Here is a 21,274-nt window from a genome sequence, read left to right on the forward strand (position 1 = left end):
TTCTGCTTGTTCATTACTGTCGCCTCCACACGCGCCCTCTCCAGGAAGCACTGTCGGCTCAATGGATTCAATCCGAAGGATCATTTTACGATGTCATTCAAGTGACCCCCTCAGAGGGTCACTGCTCTGCAGTGGTGGACTCGTCCACGGAATCTTTCGCAAGGTCTGCCTTTCTTGCTCCAGGCTTCTCCACAGGTCATCACAACAGATGCGTCCCTGGAGGGTTGGGGACCTTTCCTCCAGAAACTTCGAATCAGCGGGAAGTGGTCTCCTGCCGAACGAAAGTTTCACATAAACCTCCTCGAGCTACTAGCTGTCTATCTGGCTCTCCTGGCGTTCCTTCCCAGGATCAAAGGTTCTCTAGTGCCTGTCCGGACGGACAATACTACGACGATGCACTACCTGACCAAGCAGGGAGGGACTAGTTCCCTGACACTATCTCACGAATCTCAAAAGATCTGGAACTGGTTACTCCATCACAACATTTCCCTTCAAGCGGAATATGTTCCAGGTACAGACAACGTACTGGCTGATTCTCTAAGCAGGCAAAAAACAACATGCCACGAATGGGAGTTGAACCAGCGGACTCTCGACCGCATATTCTCCCAATGGGGTACTCCTCTCCTGGACCTATTTGCTACCAAACAGAACGCCAAATGCCAAAATTACGCAAGCTGGCATCCCCAACGAGGATCTCTAGGGAATGCATTTTCGATTGCGTGATTCAACGTCTTTGCATACGCTTTTCCACCGATTACCCTGATTCCCAGGGTCCTCAGGAAAATGAAGACAGAACCCTGCACGCTAATCCTAATAGCTCCGGCGTAGCCGCGTCAGCATTGGTTCACGGAGCTCCATCTTCTCTCTCTGGAGCCGCCGATCTCTTTGAAACCGTTTCCCACTCTCCTCACAATGAACCGGGAGCAAGTCCTACATCCGGATCCAGCATCTCTCAAGTTATCGGCTTGGCTCCTGAGTTGCAACAGTATCTTTCTTGGAAGACAGCACTCCTTCTAGCCCTTACCTCTGCCAGGCGTGTAAGTGAGCTCCATGCATTCTCAGTTCAAGACCCTTTTCTTCAGTTCAAACATGACAGGATCATACTGCGGACTAATCCTAAGTTTGTGCCCAAAGTCCTGTCAGACTTTCACCTCAATGAACCTATAGTCTTATGGACCTTTTTTCCGAATCCTCGAACGGCGGCAGAAAGAACTCTACACTCTCTAGACCTTAAACGCTGCCTTAAATTCTTTCTTCACAGGACAAAATCGTTCCGCAAATCCAACCAACTCTTTGTGGCTTACAGTCGACCTAGGAAAGGTCTTCCCCTGACTAAACAAAGTATCTCTCGTTGGATCTCTGGAGCTATTACTTTTTGTCATCAGCAAGCGGGCCACCCCTTGCGTTACACGGTTCGAGCCCATTCCACTAGAGCGATGTCTACTTCCATGGTACTCTTTGCGGGTGTACCTATCACAGACATTTGCAGAGCCGCATACATTTACCAAGCATTACTGCTTGGATACGGAACTCATGAAGGATGCTGCGGTGGTACAGGCGGTGTTGCGACATCTATTTCGCTAGAGGTGAGCCCTTTTTTCATCCCACCATCCTTTCTTTTATACGCACATTTCTATATTGTGTTCCATAATGGTTTCTTTGATTGACCTTTGGTACTTTCTATGTTTTACATTGATATGTTATTATCTGATGAATTTTTATATGCTGTACCATCCGAAATGTGCTTATCATTGCTTACTACTCTGATTCAGGCATGTGAATCTATGAAAGATACGCTAATACTGGATAAGGAATGCGTTACTTACCTGTAACTGCAGTTATCCAGTATTGGTATCTTTCATCGATTCACATGCAACCCACCCGCCTCCCCTGGAAGGGCTCACCTAGTTCTCTCAGTGATACACCTTCTTAGCACTGTACTAACGAAAATCTGAGGGACTAGAGCTCTTTCCAGGTGGGTTCCAGAGGGTGGTGATAGCTGATTGGCTCTTCTCTAGAGTTTGGTCCTTTTTACAAAAGGACATGGAGTTGTTACTAATGTGAGACCCTTGGCCTATTACTATATATGTCTAATGGGACATTACTTTATTTATGTACTGGGGACTCCCATCCCGACGACGGGAATGATTCAGGCATGTGAATCTATGAAAGATACCAATACTGGATAACTGCAGTTACAGGTAAGTAACGCACTCTTTCTCCATCACCTAGGTGAAAACGAATCTACAGCTCTCCTTGAGATGTGCAGTTAACTTTGGAACTACGTATTAACCAGCCTAGGCAAAGGATTCTGAGGGCAGTTGAGACCTGCCCGGTTATCATAGAGACCATCTTCCATGTACAGGTCCCCAGGAGACGTTTATGATTAGTGGTTCCAGAGTATGCTGGATTTGATGCTCACTTGTCTTTTTTTGTTGTTTAACTCATTATAAGCAGATGGAGCTTCGTAATCATTTGGATTATGATCCGATACGAGTTCAAAAGATGTGTGGCTTATTATTCATTGCTTGTGTTTTTCTCAAGGGGTTTGCTCACAGTTTCTTTTAACACAGTAATAATTAACTCCATTCATCTGAGCTACCTGGTTTCTTCTAGGAAACCAATAAATAAACTTTCAAATGACATTACACACTTCTCAAAAGATAGTTTCAGACACATGGAAAAATTAACCTTAACCAGTGGATGGCATTATAACAGTATTTTGTTCTTGTATTCTGTATTTTATTGTATTGTATTATATTATACAAACTAAATATAATTTTGAGCTGTACCTTCACTGAAGAACTTTCTGTTATTTGCTTTGTCACGTAGGTGCTTTGCCCCAGATGTGATGTTGGCGTTGTGGCACTTAAAAGGAAACAGAAGAAACTGAAGGAACCACCAGGACTGAGTGGAAATAAAGTATTTGCCAAGTTGGAGAGCCTGGCTGATTTAGAAAGTGCGCTATCTGAAAGCAAGGACACTGCAGCAGCTGTATGTATTCTATTCTGCACTGTAACATAATTTGTTTTTTTTTTGGAAGCCCGCTAGTCTTGCAAGCCTTAGGCGAGCCCATTGGCAAATATTTCCAGAAGACTTTTAATAAAGTTTGTTACTGCTTTGTTTTGGAACAGAAACTTGTAGGATAATCGATTGTGAAAGTATGGGGCTGAGATTCTTTAGTCTTGTTTGCTATGGCTGAGCTCCCAATTTCTAAAATGAAGTTACTGCTTAAAAATAAGGCTTTCAAATCTTACCCTTTGTAGCTTGGCACAAGCAGCATGACTTTCCTCAGAGAAAGCGCATATGGTGTATGAACACAAGTACTAAAAAACATTCACGCAGTACAATTTCCAAACTAATTTCCATGAAAGAAAGACAATCCTAGATTATTATAACCCAAAACTAAATTAATGTATTGCATTTTTGGAGAAAAGGATTTACGGCATTAGTGGCCTGGTTGTGTGTTTAAAACATAGCCCCTAGTATTTAATAATTAATTCATCTTTGGCGTCTTTGAAACAGACAATGGGCCCTAGTCAAGTGGTTTAAAAAAAATTGTTCTTGCTGGCCTTTTAAACCCCCATCTCTGGAGTTTGAAATATCTTTAAGCTTCAGGGACCATTCCTTTGTTCGGACAGAAGGCCACAGGTGTGGAACAAGACTTGCCCCAATTTCTTTTAGGACCACAGTCAAAGGTTGAGTGTCAGGTGGAGTTGCCTGGCTTTCTCATGACGTCACACTGATTCTATTCCTGGGACTTTTTCCCCATCTCTATGAAATGTTATCTTCACAGCAAGAGGAATTCCTAGATGAGATTTAATGCTTTAGGAAGATACTACTTTCCCAAGATTCAAATGAAGGCAGGTCGAGACAAGAGCGGGGTTCTTTAACTGCTGTCTTTGTCTTTGTGTCGTCTTAAATTCTATCAACTGTCTGACATGTGAGTGAGCACTTTACTTAATATTGGCAACTCGATAATGATTGTAAGGGGTCTCAACTCGTTGTCCCTCACAACCGCTGCTTCCAACACTGAATGGCTGATTCAACTCAGTGTACTGAGTCCTATCTTTTCGAGAGTGTTCCAGAGAGGTTTGGCTATGCTCTTTGTCCTTGTGCTCCATGGGTCCACCCTAAAGTCTGCCATTTATAATTTTGGCCAGACCTCTTATGATTAAAGCGAAACCCACCCCTCTTTCACACCTTTGCTATCTCAGAGAATGAAATGTAGGAAAGTCTGTTGGAGTAACTTCTTCATCTGAAAGAGACACGTTAGTGATAGAGTCCTTACCTTAGACTACCCCAGGCGTCAAATTGGATCCGGAAAGTTTTTTCGTTAGTAGTACCCCTGCGCGTCAGTAGGTGGCGTTGTGCGGCTCCACGTCCGTTGCTGGCGTCGTATGCGCCGAGATGACGTCACGGAGACTACTTAGGTGCCACCCATGTGCACTGATGTCAGTTCTTCCTTTTTCCGCGCCAGTAAGCGCAGATCCAGTTAGAGAACGTACCTTAGTCGCTTTTTGACTATTTTTTTGACACTTTTTGTCTCCTGTAAGTTTGAGTTGGTGTCATAGGGATGCCTGGTTTTAAGTCTTGTAGGGCCTGCCGGTGCAATATGTCTGTGGCGGACCCCCGCAATGTCTCTCTACTGCCTGGAGAGCGACGACGACGACTCCCAGGCCTGCATGGACTGTTTGGCCATGGCCCGAAGGCCTTGAGGGAGCGGCGCCGGAAGCTGTTTGAAGTCCGGCACTTGTCCCCACACCGTTCGCGGTCCAGGGGCCGCTCCAGGGAACGCTCTCGGGGCCACCATCACTCCTCGGGCTGCAAGTCTTCACCCTCAGATTCGGGTAAGAGACGACACAAAAAGAAGTCGAAGAAGCGTTGTCGCTCTCCGATGTCCTCCTGTCGATCCCCGTATGCGGACGAGGGGGACAGGGGGTTCTGCCCCTGTGTCTCCTTCGGAGTCTGGGAGTCCCGCGGCCTACCCACCTTACCCACCTTACCCTGGTCCGTCAGCGACTCCCGCTCAGGTGCAAGAATTTATTGCCACCTTGGACCGCCTGTTTAGGCCTCGGGCTCCCGCCGGCGCGCCCTCGGGCCCCATGGTCCCGTGTCCGGATCCTGTTGGGCCGCTTGATCCTGCACCGCTGGCTCTGGCCACGGCACCACAAGGTCCCTTGCTGCCAGCTCCGCCTCCGGCACCGCAGTGGGTACCATTTGTCCCGCCCCTGCCCAGGTTCTCGGACACTTTTGTCCCTACTTGGGATCCACACTGGGACACGGCGCCGGTTCGGCCTGTCCGGCGCCGTTCCCAGCGCCGTTTGTTCCTTCCCCAGTCCCTGCCGCCACAGTGTGTTCCTCCTCCTGCGTCGGAGGATGACTGGGAGGGGTCTGAGGACCTGCTTGCTCGTCAGTATGACTCCATGCAGGACTGGGCGGACTAGTTAGAGGAGACCGGCGGCCTCGATCTCTCCTCTGACCCGGGGTTTGCCTCTCCTCCGCCTACCATGGAGGGCGCCTCGTACACAATGGTACTTCGTCAGGCCGCTGAGATCCTCCACCTTGATCTACCTATGGTGGCCCTAAAAACGAATCTCCTCACTGAGGTGCTCTAGACGGCGTTCATTTCGTCGGAGCCCCTGCTGCCATTTAACGGCACCCTCACTGATGTCTTGCTGGGCACCTGGTCACGGCCAGCCACAGGGCCCCCAGTGGATAAGAATGTCACCAGGCGTCATCGCCCGGCGCTGGGTGACCCTGCCTTTCTGGCCACTCATCCTACGACCGAGAGCTTGGTCATCCAAGCTTCGACGTCCCAGAGCACCTTTCCCACGGCTCCGCCGGATAAGGACTCTTAAGAAGCTGGAGCAGTTCGGCAAGCGGTTGTTCCCTTCGGCCAGCTTAGGGCTGCAGTCAGTGAACGCCGCATGCCTCTTGGGCCGCTATTCTCACGCGGTGTGGGATGCCGTTGCACAGGTGTTGCTTCAGTGTCCTGAAGAGGCCTAAGCTGTGCTGTCTCAAGCTGTTGCCGAGGGTAAGGATGCGGCTAGGTTCACCATTCGGTGTGGTTTGGACACCACGGACTCACTGGGTAGAGCCGTTGCTACGACTGTGGCGCTTCGTCGCCACGCCTGGTTGAGATCTACCGGGTTCTCGCCAGATGTACAAAGCTCACTCATGGACATGCCCTTTGATGGCATCTGCCTGTTTGGCGATAAGTCCGACAGTGCGCTGGAGCGTTTTAAGGACTCGTAGGCTATGGCCAAGTCCTTAGGTCTTTCTACGAAAAGCCCAGCCACTCCTGGTTTTCGTTCCTTTCGTGACAACGGCAGGGGCGTCTAGGCGCGTTCCTTCAGCAAGCCTGTGCAGACCAGTCGCAGCGCGGCCGCGGACGCCGCTTCTGCAGGGGTGGGTCTGGAAATCAGCGTGGGTGCCAGTCCACCTCCGCCCCCGCTGTCTACCTCCAAACCTTCCTAATCCGAGCTTTGTGGAGTACCCCATGCCAGTGAGTGTCAGGATCCGCCATCGGACAAGTGGGTGTTTGTGAGAAAGTGGCTCTGTATATACTGTTCCCAAATAGGTACTGTGTGTACAGAGTCCACAGTCTCCAGAGGCTTGGCAGAGGCTAAAGTTAGATATAACCTTACTCTCTAAAGTGGTAGCTTGGTCGAGCAAGTAAGGCAGTATCAGAGGACAGTGTAAAGCATTTGTTGTACACACTCAGTCAGCAAATGGTCTCACACACTCAATAACTGAACTCTAGGCCAATGGTTTATATGAAAAAGAAATGGTTGTTTTTATTTTAGAACCAACAATAGGTATCAAAATATACTTTCTCATAATGAGATGCTTTAGTTAAATACTTTGCAATAGGCAATTGACTTTTGCAGATTATAGTTAGTTATCTTTGCAATAGGCAACACAATTTCAAATACAATAATACATTGAGCTCAATGTGAATTTTAAGTTATTTGCAATTGATTACTTTCAGGATTACTTTTCTAACTCCAGGACTGGATCCTAGATTCAGTCCTGGGACAGTTCTTGGAAACAAGTGAGTAAATTCGTTTTAGTTACTGTTGTAATTTTTAAGCAATATTTTGCTATTTTAAAAGTTGAAACTTAAAAACTTTTGCTAATCAAATTACCAATGTTATCCTATGGAAAGATATTCACTTAGCAGGTAAGTGGGGTTATGGTTACTTTTTCTAGGTCAGTTTTGGATCCTAGATCCAGCACTAGTGTATCACCTGTAAGCAGTTGAGAAACTGCGTTTAAGTTATACAGCCGATTTTTAAGGAATATTTATAAGTTTGCAAAATCGACACTTAGAAGAAATTTCATAGAAAAACAGTCAATGGTTCCCTATGGAAGAAAATTCAAGTTACGGGTAAAGTATGTTCTCGTTACTTTTGTAATCCAGGGCTGGGCTCCTAGGCTCAGTACTGGGACCTCTATCTAAAACAGGTAAGTAATTATGTTTTCACAGTTGGTATTTTTAAAGAATATTTGTAGTTTGCAAAAATCGACACTTAGAAGAAATTTCAAAGAAAAACAGACAATGATTTCCTATGGAAGAAAATTGGGTTAGTGGTAAGTACGATTGTGAGTACTTTTCATGGTCAGTGCTGGGCACCAAGATCCAGCACTGGGATCTCTCCTAATAGCAGGTGAGTATTTCCGTTTTTGTTACTCAGTTGATTTTAGGTGAAGTTTTTAAGTTTTAGAAACTCCACACACAGAAGAAATTTCAGAAGAAACTAGTCAATGTTACCCTATTGAAGAAAAGTGAGTTATCGGCTTATGGGTAAGTACTCGACTGGCAGAGTTAAGGTTCTTGGCACAGACTCGGGGGTCTCCCAGGGTCAGGTTGGTACAGTTGTTACACCCTCAGCGGCACTGGGGCGGCTGGGTGCAGAGTGAGTTAGGCCCAATGGTATCCTATGGGAGGCAGGGGGGGCCTTGGTTGGTGGCTGCTGACGAGCAGGCCACGCGGCTGTGTGAGCTGGGCTCCTGGTCACTTGCTCAGGGCAAATGGGGATGTAGGTAGGAGTAGAAGTTGCACTGCCAGGGCCACACGGGCGGCTGGGTGCTTTTGAGCCTTTGGGCGCTCAATGGATTTCAATGAGAAAGCTCAAGGACGAACAAAGGCTGCAAGCTCGGGGACAAAGATTCTTCGGGTGCCACCAACGCTTCGAGAGGTAAGTTGGGTAGTTGAAGGATAGGTAGGTACCCAGGAGTCGGGCACAGGGGGCCGCAGGGCGCTGGGTGCAGGGGTGCCATTTGATGTCAGGAAATCTTACCCTCTGTTGATCGTGGTTGGGTGGGGTCCCTGGTTCTGAGGCTGCAGGCGTCGTCAGGAGCGTCACAGTCGCCGGGGGGGATGTCCTCGTGGTCTTTGTCCTCTCCGGCACAGGCCAGGCTTGGTGGGTGCAGAGTGTGCAGGGTTTGCGGTTCCGGGCTGATGCCAGGGGTTAGAAACTTGATTTGAGCAGAGCCACTGCTAATGGGAGTCCCAGATGCTCAGAGTCACAAGGTAGCCAGGTTCCTCCGGGGTTTGTGAGGTTGCTGGCCACAGGAGGTGCTGGGATTTAGCAGGAGCAGGTTCGAGGGTTGACAGGCCAGTAGGGCTGGGGCCAAAGTTGGTGTCTTCCTCTTCTTAGCATCTGCACTGCAGGTCTTCTTTCTTCTTGTTCTTCTTTGCTTTTTCGGAATCTGGAATCTAAGGAAGGAAGGTTCAGGGTGCCCCTAAATACTAGATTTAGGGGCGTTACATGTAGGTAAAGGGCAGGGACCAATGGGTCCCTGCCCTGGGGTGGGTACACCCCCTATCCTGTGGGAGGGGGGCAGTAGCCTAGTCCTGATTGGGCAGGGCTTCCCATCTTCAAGATGGAGAGAGCCCAGAGATGTGCTTCACCTCGCCTCCCCCACCTGAGGGGTGGGGTTGGCAGAGGCTGGCACATCCCCTGTGCTTACTTGGGGTTTCCGGCCAGTCTTCCCGCCAGAGTGGGGGTCAGAACCGGTGGGGGCCAGTTACTGAGTAAAGCAAGTGGCCTGGAGAAGCTTACAAAGGCGGCATGCATTTGAAGCTTCCCCCTTGCCCATCCTGGGGGAGGAGACCTAGCACCTCGCCCAGGATGTGCATTGTTGCATGCCCAGGAGAGCGGGAGCTCTCCACCCAGGGGTCCAGCAACATGTCTGCTGTGTGGCAGCCTAGGCAGCCTCTCAGACAAGACGTGGATTGCAGGTTAGGTTTCAGGGGGCATCTCTAAGATGCCCTCTGTAGTGCTTTGTGCATTAAATCCCACACTGGCATCAGTGCGGGTTTAATGTGCTGAGAAGTTTGATACCAAACTTCTCAGTCTCCAGTGTTGCCATCATGGTGCTGTGGAGTTCGTGTTTGATGAGCTCTCAGCACTGTATACTCTTAAATGGCAGCACTGCACTTACAGTGCCCAGGAATGGACCTGGGTACTGTAGTGGCACAGGGCTCATGCTCATGTGCCCACACCACTGGCATAGGGCACCCAGCTAGAGGGGTGGCTGATGTATGCCAGGGCAGTGTAGGTTGTGGGCATGGTGCACGGGGATGTGTGCCATGTCAAATCGCTGTTTTGTCTTGTACCCAGACACTCAGCCTGCAAGGGCAGTGTGTTTGTGTTAGAGTACAGGGCCTCTAAGGGTGGCACAATAAGTGCTGCAGCCCTTAGAGGCCTTCCCTGGTCGCAAGGCCCTGGGTACCTAGGGTACCATTTACCAGGGGCTGACATGTGGCCAGTGTTTGCCGTTTTAGGGAAGGAACATAGGCCCTGGGCACTTGATTGGCAGGAGTCCAGGACACACTCTGTCAAAGTACATTCAGCAATTCAGCAAAAAGTGGGGGCACACCATGCAAGAAAGATGGCACTTTCTCACAACAGGCAGATACTGTATCCACCAGAAAAAGCGTTACCGAAGGTAAGTAGCTTGTTCGTTTGGTCCTATAACAGTTTTAAACTACAGCAGTCACAGAGGCTACCGTCCACTAAATCCTGCCTAATGACGCGAAGAAACGCCTGCATAGTAGAGTCTGAGATAAAACTGGATCCACACACACTTGCAAAATAGATATTTGCGTCTTTAAGCAATTGAATTTCATGAGATGACACCAAAGTGGGTGGCTACTGTTTATGCTTCACGGTGCAAAGTTCCAATTTTGTTGCATTGCCCTAGTGAGTTGACACTAGAATGCCTATGTGTGCTGCGTGCATGCTCCTCAGTTTGTGCTAGAGGGATCTTTATTGTGTTGTCTAATTGCAGAGACTTAGACTTGTGGTGCCCTCATAGGAAGCAGACAAGTAGACACTTAATACTTTTTGCATTTGATTTACATTTTCTATAGCGGATTTACATGTTGCATGTGCAAGTTTACTATTTAATGCATTTTTTTTTCTAATTCTCAGATGGCCACCTTGGGAGAAGCTCGTCTCAGGGAGATGGAAGCCTTATATGCTCTAAGAACACTAAATGAACAGAAGTTGCTGTCCAGTGAGGAGGACTTGGATTGGCGATTGTGCATTTGTCAAGAAGCTACAGCTTCTCCTATGATACAATGTGAACTCTGCAGGGGCTCATTCCACACGCATTGTGTTACCTTGCCCAGTATGCAGCAGGGACAGAGAGTATGGCTGTGTCCTCAGTGTCATAGATCGCAGAAGCCAACTTTAGAAAAGATTCTGCCTTTGTTCGCTTCCCTGCAGCGCATCCGTGTGCGACTCCCTGAGGGGGATGCTCTGCGCTTCATGATCGAGCGCACTGTGAACTGGCAGCACAGAGCACAACACATGCTGACTTCAGGGAACATTGCACTGTCACTGGACAGATGTGGCACAGTACAGTTGTACAACGGATGACAAGCTACAGCTGGGCAGCTCCCAGAGACGAACAAGGTAAGAACAGTCCTTGTTTGCATTTTAATCAGTGTCACCTGTCCAGTTTCTTTAGTTGCTATAGCTCCTATGGTAAGTAGCAGTAATCGGATCTAAGTGTGCACTAAAGCCCACTTGCATGTTCTATTGCATTTGTATAGAACATACTACACCAGGCAAGTCGTTAAAGGGCTTTTGGCAGATGGCATTCTACTTCGAAACCCAAAGTTCTCCTCCATGGGATCTTCATCATTAGTTAAATGAACAGAATAGTATGGCCCCCACATGGTAAAAAAGTTATACAAATGTATCATTAGCTTTTATTTTAAAATGTAAAACTGCATGTAAAAGGCTATATTGGCCAATTACTTTAAAAAAAGAAAATTTTAAATGCAGAAAAATAGTCACTAGAAATACCAGCCACTAGAAAGTGGTTTTAAAAAAAAAAGAAATGTGCTACAAGATAGCAATAGGCTAACACCTGAAGGGCTTGGAAAACTACTGCTGCATTGATAAGGAAAAGCATACCACCAGTTTCCTATCATGCCCTTTAGATGGCAGATAAGCCAGTTCATTTTAATAAATTTTTTGCCATCTTTTCAGCTGCTGCTGACTGGATTCTTGAGCACTGAGCTTGAACTATTTAGGTGTTTTTCCCTCTTTTAAAACCGCTTAGCTCGACGTCTTTAGAGACATGCAGCACATTTTGTTTGAGGCATGTGTGGCTGTAGATACACATGCTGTGTGTAAGTCTGCACTCTAGTTTTGGGCTCGGATGATTCCAAGTTATTCTTCGAAGAATGATTTTGAGTCACGAGGATGTTCGACTCCGCCTCTCGGTGAGACTACGCATGTACATCGACTCCCTTGTTAAAATGTTTTTTCACCCAACGGGTTCGGATGTATTCTCTCGTGCTCCGGTTCGAGATAATCTTGGGTTCCCTTTGGTTCATCGTTAGTTCATCTAAACGACAATATTGTCTCGATCATGTAGATTTTCTTCCATCTTGAGCTCTGAAACAATCCCTTGTGTCGAATCTATGGCTTTGCCTTTGCGGCCTCTGGGCAACATCGAATTGGGTCTCTTTCCGAATATTCTGTTCTGCCCAAAAATGAGATGTTGATGGAACATACTGTGTTCTATTTTTGTCTGAATTGCCACTCAAAATACCCCCATATCTACCAACACTCAGTCTGTAATTTATTCCTCTCACCTGACCATCAAGAAGACAACTTTGAGGTCAGCTACTCTTTGGACAACCCGCCGGAGGTCCCTTGAGTTGGGTGAAAGAAGCTTGAGAGAGACCCCTCAAACATCCCAAGCAAGACAAAGTGGACTATGTACCTGGCCTTTGGTCCAGAATGGCATGAGTACATGAACAAGTGTAGGAGAGTAGGGTCTGCTTTCTATGTTCACCCCCACTTTTTGCTTTTGCTTTACTGGTTTTCGACTTAGATGTGGCTGTGGGCCTGCTAATCAGACCCACAGCCCTGCTGTTCTCTCTCTAAATTAATACTATGTACTTTAGGTGCATAACCCATTTGGATAGGATCACCTTATTGGCCCCTGTACAGTGTACCCTAGGTACCCAGGGCATAGGTGTACCCTAGGCCTACCAGGGGCTGCAGCATGTATTATGCCACCCCTGGCCTGGCCTTCCATTTTGACACAACTGGCTGATCACTCAGCTGGGGCAAGGTCGTGTAATCACCCCTTGCTTAGGTGTAGTATTCCTATACCTAACTTACATATAGACACATGTGTACCTATCAGTCACTCCTATGGCAGGCCTTGACAATCCTGGAGGCAGAGTGCTTGGTAACATGTGAGATGGTGCTCTAGCATGAGCTGAGCCTGTCTGCAGCTTTCGGAACCTTGTCCTTATAGCTGTTCTATGATATAGCCTACCATATACTCTTAAAGTGCCTTATAATCTTAGACGGTTATGGTAACTATGGTTTGGCTTTATCGAAACATGTTGTGTAAGGTGTCTAACACTGTGGAATAATACCCCCATGCCATTTCTGGACATGAGAATATTATTCCCCCCTTCTAGAGGGAAAGACATGTTAAAATCATACTTCAACTGTTAGCCTCTGACCAAAGCCTCAGCATCACAAAATGGATGCTGCTGCCACGACACAAGTCTGACCTCCTGCAGCTGGGAGTGATCCCAGCCAGGGAGGCCTGGACAATAGGTTTCCTGCTTGGGGAGGTGCTAGCACCTCCCCAGACAGCCTTTAGTGTATTGGGGCAGGGTGGGCTGAAAGGAATGAGACATGCCTGGGGCACACAAGGTGTTCCTTGCATAGTCCAGTTCAAACCGGCGCTGGGGCACTCCAGCCCCAGCTCTGGCGCGAAACTGGACAAAGGGAAGTGGGTGTAACCACCCCCTCCCAGGTCCCACCCATAAGGCGTGACCTAGCAGGTATCCCAGCCCCCCAGATTAGTATAAGAGTGGGAGTTGGGCCTCAAGACTTTAGATTATCCTGAACCTGCAAAACTGAACAGAAACTCTGGACCTTCGACATTCGACGAAAGAAGAAGACTGAAGAATCTCCCTTGTAGCCAAGGAGTGGCTACCCTGTGCAAACAGGCACCATCAAGAGACTACCCTTTGCTTTGCCCACGTTCTACGAGGATCCGACTGCAGAGCCCGACCAGAGCCTTGACTTCCAGACTTCTCCGACCCTGATCCACATCTACAGCAGAGCTGAGATCCGTGGAGGCGACGAGCGACGTGGGACCGGCTACCTGGAAAAAGTGGCTAGTAACTTAAAGCGCAGCTTCTGAGGTACCCTCGAAGTTGTGCACCGGGGATTGAGAAGCCCCAACCCCAAGCACCATCTGCACCGAAGATCAGCCCCCCACACTCCACGAGTCCTGCGTGGGGCCCTTCAGCATTTTCCTGCTTGCCGCGTCTGTCCGGTTGCTTGCCCGCTGGCTAGTGGCCTTTGTGACGACGCACCCTGAAATCTTCTGCGCTGGTTTGGCTCCTCCAGACTGGCTCCCGCTTCTCTGCAAAGAAGAAGCACCCCAGACCTTCCTGGTCTGCACCAGAAGCAAGTCCTTCGTTCTTCGTGGGTTCCGCTTGCCAAGGCTTGGTGAGTCCTAGTCCAACTTCGACGCCGCCGACAGCAAGAGCCTTCGTGGGACAGCTCGCCTCCTGGTCCTGGTCGTCCTCGACGCTTCCTGGTCCTCCTGGCTGCAGCGACAAGCTTCACCTTCACCTGCAATCTTCACGACATCGCCTGGTTCCTTCCTGGTTCCACGTGGTCACTGGCTAGTGACCTTGACTCTGTCCCTTCTGCTTGCAGGTTTCCTCTCTTCTTGATCCCAGCCTTGGGATCCACCGGACACTCTTCACTGACTGCCTGTCAGCATCTTTCTTCAGGCATCCATAGGAGTCGACGACGAAAACGACGCATCTTCACCCCTATGCACCCGCAGCCTGTGGGCTAGGTAACTTGGGTACTCCGGTGCTCATCAGGATAGTGACTATCCTAGTGTCTAGTTTTCAAGTCTCAACTTCCTAGCTACTCCGGAAGTGTCCTAAATCTACCGTTTACTAAACTGTACTATTGCTATTGACTTTTACGCATTACGCGTGAGTGTTTCCACTCTGCACACGAATCCCGTGGGCCTCCCACTTCCTAACTAACGCTAGTGTAGTGTAGCCCCAGCGATTCCCTAGGCCTAGGCCTATTCTATTTCCGTGACAGTGGTTCTTATACCACTTACTTAGTATATGGTTTGCGTGGCCCCTAGGGCCCAACTGTATTACTTACCTGTGTGACTTAATGTATGCTTAAATAAGACTGTGTTGTACTTACCTCTAATCTCATAAAGAGTGCTGAGGGTTTGACTAGAATAAATACACTTTATTTTCTATATATATCTGTTGTGGTGTCCTTTCATTTGGTATTCAAGGGATTATATATGGTATCACAGCTGGCTTCACATGCCATTCAGAGTTTAGCCTAAGACTGCTCTTGTCCATGCTACCACTAGGATAGCTGGTCTATAAGGTTGACTTTACAACCAATCACCATAAGGGTATTTGGACTGATATAAGGTGTACACTAGAACTAGTGACATCATACATCAGGCCAACTTCTCACAACAAGGCAGACAAAAACTTGGAGACCAACCAGGAGCTTGCGAATCACTTGTGTGACCAAAAGTACTCAATGGTAGAATACCAGCAAGGGCAGTTGATGTGGTTCTTAGAGCCTGTAGCACCCAGAGCATCTAAAAACAAGTGATCTGAGAGAGACATCGCGCCGCTGTAGGAAGCTGGCTCTGTATATACTATACCAAAGCGAGGTACAGTGTGCACAGAGTCCTGTGGAACCCCAAAGGTAGGCAGAGGTAAAGTTAGATAGCACCTCACTCTCTATTTGTGGGAGTGTGGTCGAGCAGTAAGGCAGTATCAGAGGACAGTGTTAAGCATTTGTTGTACACACCTAGTCTGCAAATGAATTTCACACATTCAGACTGAACTTCAGACCAATTGTTTTTGTATAAAAATATTCTTTTAGTTATTTTATTTTCTAGATCCAAGCAAGCCTGGCACAGGTAAGCAATACATACTTTACAGTAGTAATGCAATTGAAATACAGTTTGAATGATAATTGTATATGCACTTTGGTTTGATTTACAGTATGGATGCAGAGAAATGCAATACTTTGTAAATGCATAGACTTGAATAGGCTTTTTAGTAAAATAGCAGGTAAGTAACTTTTGAGATTACTAGGCTTACACAGAGTAGTATGCCTAGATACTAATCTGGGAGATTTCCTGAAAACAGGTAAGAAAAAGCGTTTTTGTTAAACAGTACAATTTTTAGAGAATTCCTTTAGTTTGTCAAACTCCACACTTAAAAACGTTCACAAAAAACAGTCAATGTTATCCTATGAAGGAAAATAGTGTTATCGGTTTTGAGGTAAGTATTTGGTAGTGGGAGTCGAGGTTCTGGGGTAGACTCAGGGGTCCCCCAGGGTCAAGGATGCACTTTCATTACACCCTCAGTGGCACTAAGGTGGCCGAGTGCAGAGTCTCAATGTTATCCAATGGAACATAAGGGGCCTCCGGTTGGTGGCTGCTGGCAAGCAGGCCTCTTAGTTGTGGCAACAAAGCTCCTAGACTTTAGCTCAGGGCAAATGGGGAAACAAATTAGCAGCAAAGGTGCACCCTCAGCGGCACTAGGGCGGCCGGGTGCAGGGTGCTGTTTCGACGTCTGGCACCCTGTTTTCAATGGGGAACCTCCGGTTTGCAAAGACACTGCAGGCTTGGGGACGAAGGTCTTCTGGGTGTGACCAACACTTCGAGAGGTAAGTTGGAAAGTTAGGGGTTGGTTAGGCACTGTTGGTTTGGGCACACAAGACCGTGGGGCATCGGGTTCAGGGGTACATTTTGAGGTTGGATCTTCTTACCAGCTTCTGTCGCAGTTGGGATTTAGGCTGCAGGTGTCGGCTGGAGGCTTGAGGCAGGTCAGTGGTCGCCGAATCTCGGGTCAGGATTGCCGGGGGACTACCTCGTGGTGTTTGCCCACTTGAGCTTGGCCCGTGGACGGCGGGTGCAGAGTGGTGCGGATTCGCGGTTTCCAGCCAAGGCCAGATGTTGCAGATGAACTAATCCAGTGTTCACTGGCAATAAAGTCTTTGAGGTAGAAGGCAGGCAGGTCCTCTGGGGTTTTCGAGGTTGCTGGCTGCAAGTCACACCGGGATTTTGCAGGAGCATGTTTGAGGTGGAGCCAGGCCAGTAGGGCTGGGGCCAAATCAGTGGGTGTCTGTAGGAGAGTAGGGTCTGCTTTCTATGTTCACCCCCACTTTTTGCTTTTGCTTTACTGGTTTTCGACTTAGATGTGGCTGTGGGCCTGCTAATCAGACCCACAGCCCTGATGTTCTCTCTCTAAATTAATACTATGTACTTTAGGTGCATAACCCAATTGGATAGGATCACCTTCTTGGCCCCTGTACAGTGTACCATAGGTACCCAGGGCATAGGTGTACCCTAGGCCTACCAGGGGCTGCAGCATGTATTATGCCACCCCTGGCCTGGCCTTCCATTATGACACAACTGGCTGATCACTCAGCTGGGGCAAGGTCGTGTAATCACCCCTTGCTTAGGTGTAGTATTCCTATACCTAACTTACATATAGACACATGTGTACCTATCAGCCACTCCTATGGCAGGCCTTAACAATCCTGGAGGCAGAGTGCTTGGTAACATGTGAGATGGTGCTCTAGCATGAGCTGAGCCTGTCTGCAGCTTTCGGAACCATGTCCTTATAGCTGTTCTATGATATAGCCTACCATATACTCTTAAAGTGCCTTATAATCTTAAACGGTTATGGTAACTATGGTTTGGCTTTATCAAAACATGTCGTGTAAGGTGTCTAACACTTTGGAATAATACCCCCATCCCATTTCTGGGGATGAGGATATTATCCCTCCCTTCTAGAGGGAGAAGACATGTTGTAATCTACTTACCCGGTGTAGGAACCCGGGGTCACCAGGCCCTATAGGCGGTAGCGTGGCGCGAGCCGGTCGGGCAACCAGAGGGCTATGTGTTAAGCAACCATACACCACACGCTTCTCATGGGCTAGGAACACACACAATAAGGGACGCCACACCGTTCAATTATGCAAATACTTCAAGTTTATCCAAGTTTAGTTGGTCAGATGCAGTTCAGGAAATAACAAGGTAATACATGAATTATAATACCATCAGGACATTACATTCGACACTCTGGGTGATACTTATGCAGTGCCTAACCTTGTTCTAGCGCTGTGCGCGCTTACGTAAAGTCTTTCCCTGAACGAGCCGTCTAACTAAGCATGATACTTGAACGGGGACACATTGGGCTCACTAACATGGCGCCTGTGGAACTGAGCGCTCCTCGTAATCAATGGCCCCTAATCCTGTGAAGTAAAGCATATGAAACAAAGCGCTACGCGCAACCATTTGTAGGTAATTACAGTCGAGCAGAGCATATAATACAATACGTTACTCGTGATCCTGGTGTAGAATTTCCTTCGTGCAGAACATAAAACACAATGCGCTACGCGCATCCCTTAGCATGTAATTACTGCCGAGTAGAGCATATAACACAAGGCGCTACTCGCATTTCCTGGCAAAACAATTACTATCGAGTAGAGCATGGAACACAGTGCGCTACTCGCATCTCCTGGCAAACAACTTCGTTCGAGTAGAGCATGTAACACAAGGCGCTACTCGCATTTCCTTTTAAGGTAATCACTATCGAGTAGAGCATATAACACAAGGCACTACTCGCGATCGCGGGCATGTGAATACTTTCGAGCGGAACAGGTCATACAGTGCGCTACTCGCATCCCTTGTCACTCCAGCGGGGGAAGCAGGGTCGGTGGCGGGAAGCGCCACACGAGGGTAATGTTAGTCAGTTCCTTTAGGCGGCTTCCAGCGGGGAGACTGACAGGACTTGCGGAGCGGGTCCCTATGCTCCGGTGCAGTTCACTAAGCACCGCTCTCAGTCTTACGGAAGGGGGGACACGGACAGGATCCCTCGGCGGGGTCTCTCCGTCGCGCAGGCAGGGGAGGGGATTTCCACGGAGGGGACGACCCGGGCCAAGTGCGGTGCGGTTTCCGGACCAGCAGGGGGCGCACCAGGGGGGATCTCGGCCTCCGGGCTTACCTCCGTCTCGGCGTCAGCAGGCGTCCGTCCTCACGGCGTTGGGGGAACTCGGCCCCGACCTTGCGCACCTCCTCACTCGGCAGCGACGGGGCCCCGGGCTTCTCCTGGGCCTCGCGACACAGCAGGGCACTCCTCCAGGCCTCCAGGCCGCAGCGGTGAGCGCGCTGGCTTCGTCGTCGCAGGGGGGGGCTCAAATTAAGGATGGGGTAAAGTGCTCAGCGGAGCACGCTGCCGGGGGTCCCAGACCAGGGTAGGAAGCGCGGGGGTCACAGCGCTAGTACCTGGTCGATCCCCGGTGTCTTGGCAGTCGGCTTAGTATTTTGTTCACTAGAGTAGCTTGGACACGCAGTCTCAGCTCTGGCATTCAAGGCTTACAGCTCGCTCTTGTCATGCAGTTTCAGTTCTTGAAGTTAGATTTCAGTTCTCAGTGGACAGATGAAGTCTTGTGGCGCAGATGTATCTGGCGCCCTTAAGGGGTTCTGTTACAGGGGTAGGGATGGAGAGGGCGACTAGATCCTTCCTAGTCAGGTTGGCAGAGAGTCTCTGGGTCCTCCTACTACTGGGCAAGATCAGTGGGATTCACAGGGCACCTCACTCACTTAAGAGGCAGTACCTAAATCCTGTCACTCTCAGAGGCATAAGTCCCTGGCTAGGCCCTACCGCCTACACTCCTGGTGGATTCTTCCAGCTCTGCTTCACCCCAATGGCCAACTCACCACACAAGTTTCCCTCCCACTCTTAAGTAGCCCTAGGTCAGGTGACCTCTAGCCAAGGCGGCAAAAGTAAAACCCCACCTCCCTTCTAGAAGGTTCCAGCTTCTTCCAGGAGCTTCCCCACTCTAACTATGGGACAAAAAGGCGGGCTGGTGTCGCAACATTGTTGTGGGTCCCAGCCAGCTCCTGGCAGCTAGGGTGCTACTATCAAAAACGACCACCCTGCAGTAGCAGGGGTCTGTGGCAGCCATCTTGGGAGAAGGGAGCACCTGCACCTTAACACTGCCTGGCAATGAAAAGGCGCCCGGAGACCTAGTCCAACATAAAAATGAGGGTGGAAAAAATGAGGCACGATACAAAAATAGAAGGGGAGACCACCCTAGGGCTGACAGGTCCAACATGCGTCCCCCCCAGCCGAAAGAGGGGAGAGCTACCCAACCTCTAGGGAGTTCTCTTCACTAAGGCGGAAAAACCTGGAGAGACCGTCAGCATTGGCGTGGTCAACTCCGGGCCGATGTTCCACCCGAAAGTCCATCCCCTGGAGGGAAATGGACCACCTCAACAACTTGGGGTTTTCGCCTCTCATCTGCATGAGCCAGCGAAGGGGGCGGTGATCGGTCTGGATAAGGAAGTGAGTGCCAAAGAGGTATGGCCTCAACTTCTTCAGAGCCCATACCACCGCGAAGGCTTCTCTCTCAATGGTGCTCCATCGCCGTTCCCGAGGGAGGAGTCTTCGAGATATGAAGGCCACAGGTTGGTCTTGGCCCTCGGTGTTGAGTTGTGAGAGCACTGCACCTATGCCGTGCTCTGAGGCGTCGGTCTGTACAATAAATTCCTTGCTGAAATCGGATGTTGCTAGTACTGGAGCTGTACACATCGCATTTTTCAGCGTATCAAAGGCTTCTTGGCATGCAGCTGTCCATATGACCTTGCGAGGTTGTTTCTTTGAGGTCAACTCCGTCAAGGGGGTCACGATGGTATCATATCCCTTGACGAACCGGCGGTAATACCCAGTGAGGCCGAGGAAAGCTCGGACCTCTGTTTGGGTCTTGGGGGGTTCCCAAGCCAAGATGGTTTCAATTTTGGCCTGGAGGGGTTGCACCTTACCTCCGCCCACCAGGTGTCCCTGGTACACGACAGATCCCTGTCCAATCTGGCACTTGCTGGCTTTAATGGTTAAGCCAGCGCGTTGCAGCGCCTGCAATACCTCCTGGAGGTGTTGCAGATGGTCCTCCCAGCTGCTACTGAAGACAGCTATGTCATCCAAGTAGGCTGCTGAGAAGGACTCCAGGCCAGATAGTACCTGATTCACTAACCGCTGGAATGTGGCCGGAGCATTTTTGAGCCCAAAGGGCATCACTCGAAATTGGTAGTGGCCCTCTGGGGTGGAGAACGCTGTCTTCTCCCGTGCTCCGTCGGCCATGGCAATCTGCCAATATCCGGATGTCAGGTCAATGGTGCTGAGGTACCGGGCTGCTCCCAGCCGGTCCACCAGCTCATCTGCACGTGGGATGGGGTGAGCATCTGTCTTCGTGACAGAGTTCAACCCCCGGTAGTCCACACAGAACCGAAGTTCTGGCGTCGTACCCGGTGGGGCCGCTTTCGGCACCAACACCACTGGACTAGCCCACGGGCTGCTGGAAGGTTCTATCACCCCCAGCTCCAGCATCTTTGCCACCTCACGCTGGATGCTATCCTTCACTCGGTCAGAAAGCCGGTAAGACTTGTTCTTTACCGGGGGGCTATCCCCTGTGTCCACATCATGGGTACACCAATGAATGATTCCAGGCGTGAGGGAGAACAACGAGGCGAACTGTCCCAGGACATGGCGACAGTCCCTCTGCTGCTCTGGGGTCAAGGATGGGGAGAGGACTACACCTTCCACCGAACCATCCTTCTCTTGTGCCGCAAGAAGGTCAGGAAGAGCTTCACTCTCTTCCTCCTCGCTCCCATCTGTCACCATAAGGAGAGC

The 21,274-nt window shown here is 49.3% G+C and overlaps 1 pseudogene across 1 annotated transcript in view; it reads left to right on the forward strand.

Annotated features, from left to right (window-relative positions):
* LOC146866942 (lysine-specific demethylase 5B-like) overlaps positions 1 to 21,274 on the forward strand; it is a 492,309-nt pseudogene that overhangs the window by 257,935 nt on the left and 213,100 nt on the right. The window contains exons 8-9 of the transcript XR_014966721.1: positions 2,833 to 2,994; positions 10,446 to 10,931. The product of XR_014966721.1 is annotated as a lysine-specific demethylase 5B-like (transcript). The remainder of the gene's footprint in view (positions 1 to 2,832; positions 2,995 to 10,445; positions 10,932 to 21,274) is intronic.

This window comes from Triturus cristatus, chromosome 1_2, assembly GCF_964204655.1.
Source record: "Triturus cristatus chromosome 1_2, aTriCri1.1, whole genome shotgun sequence".
Classification (NCBI taxonomy): Eukaryota; Metazoa; Chordata; class Amphibia; order Caudata; family Salamandridae; genus Triturus; species Triturus cristatus.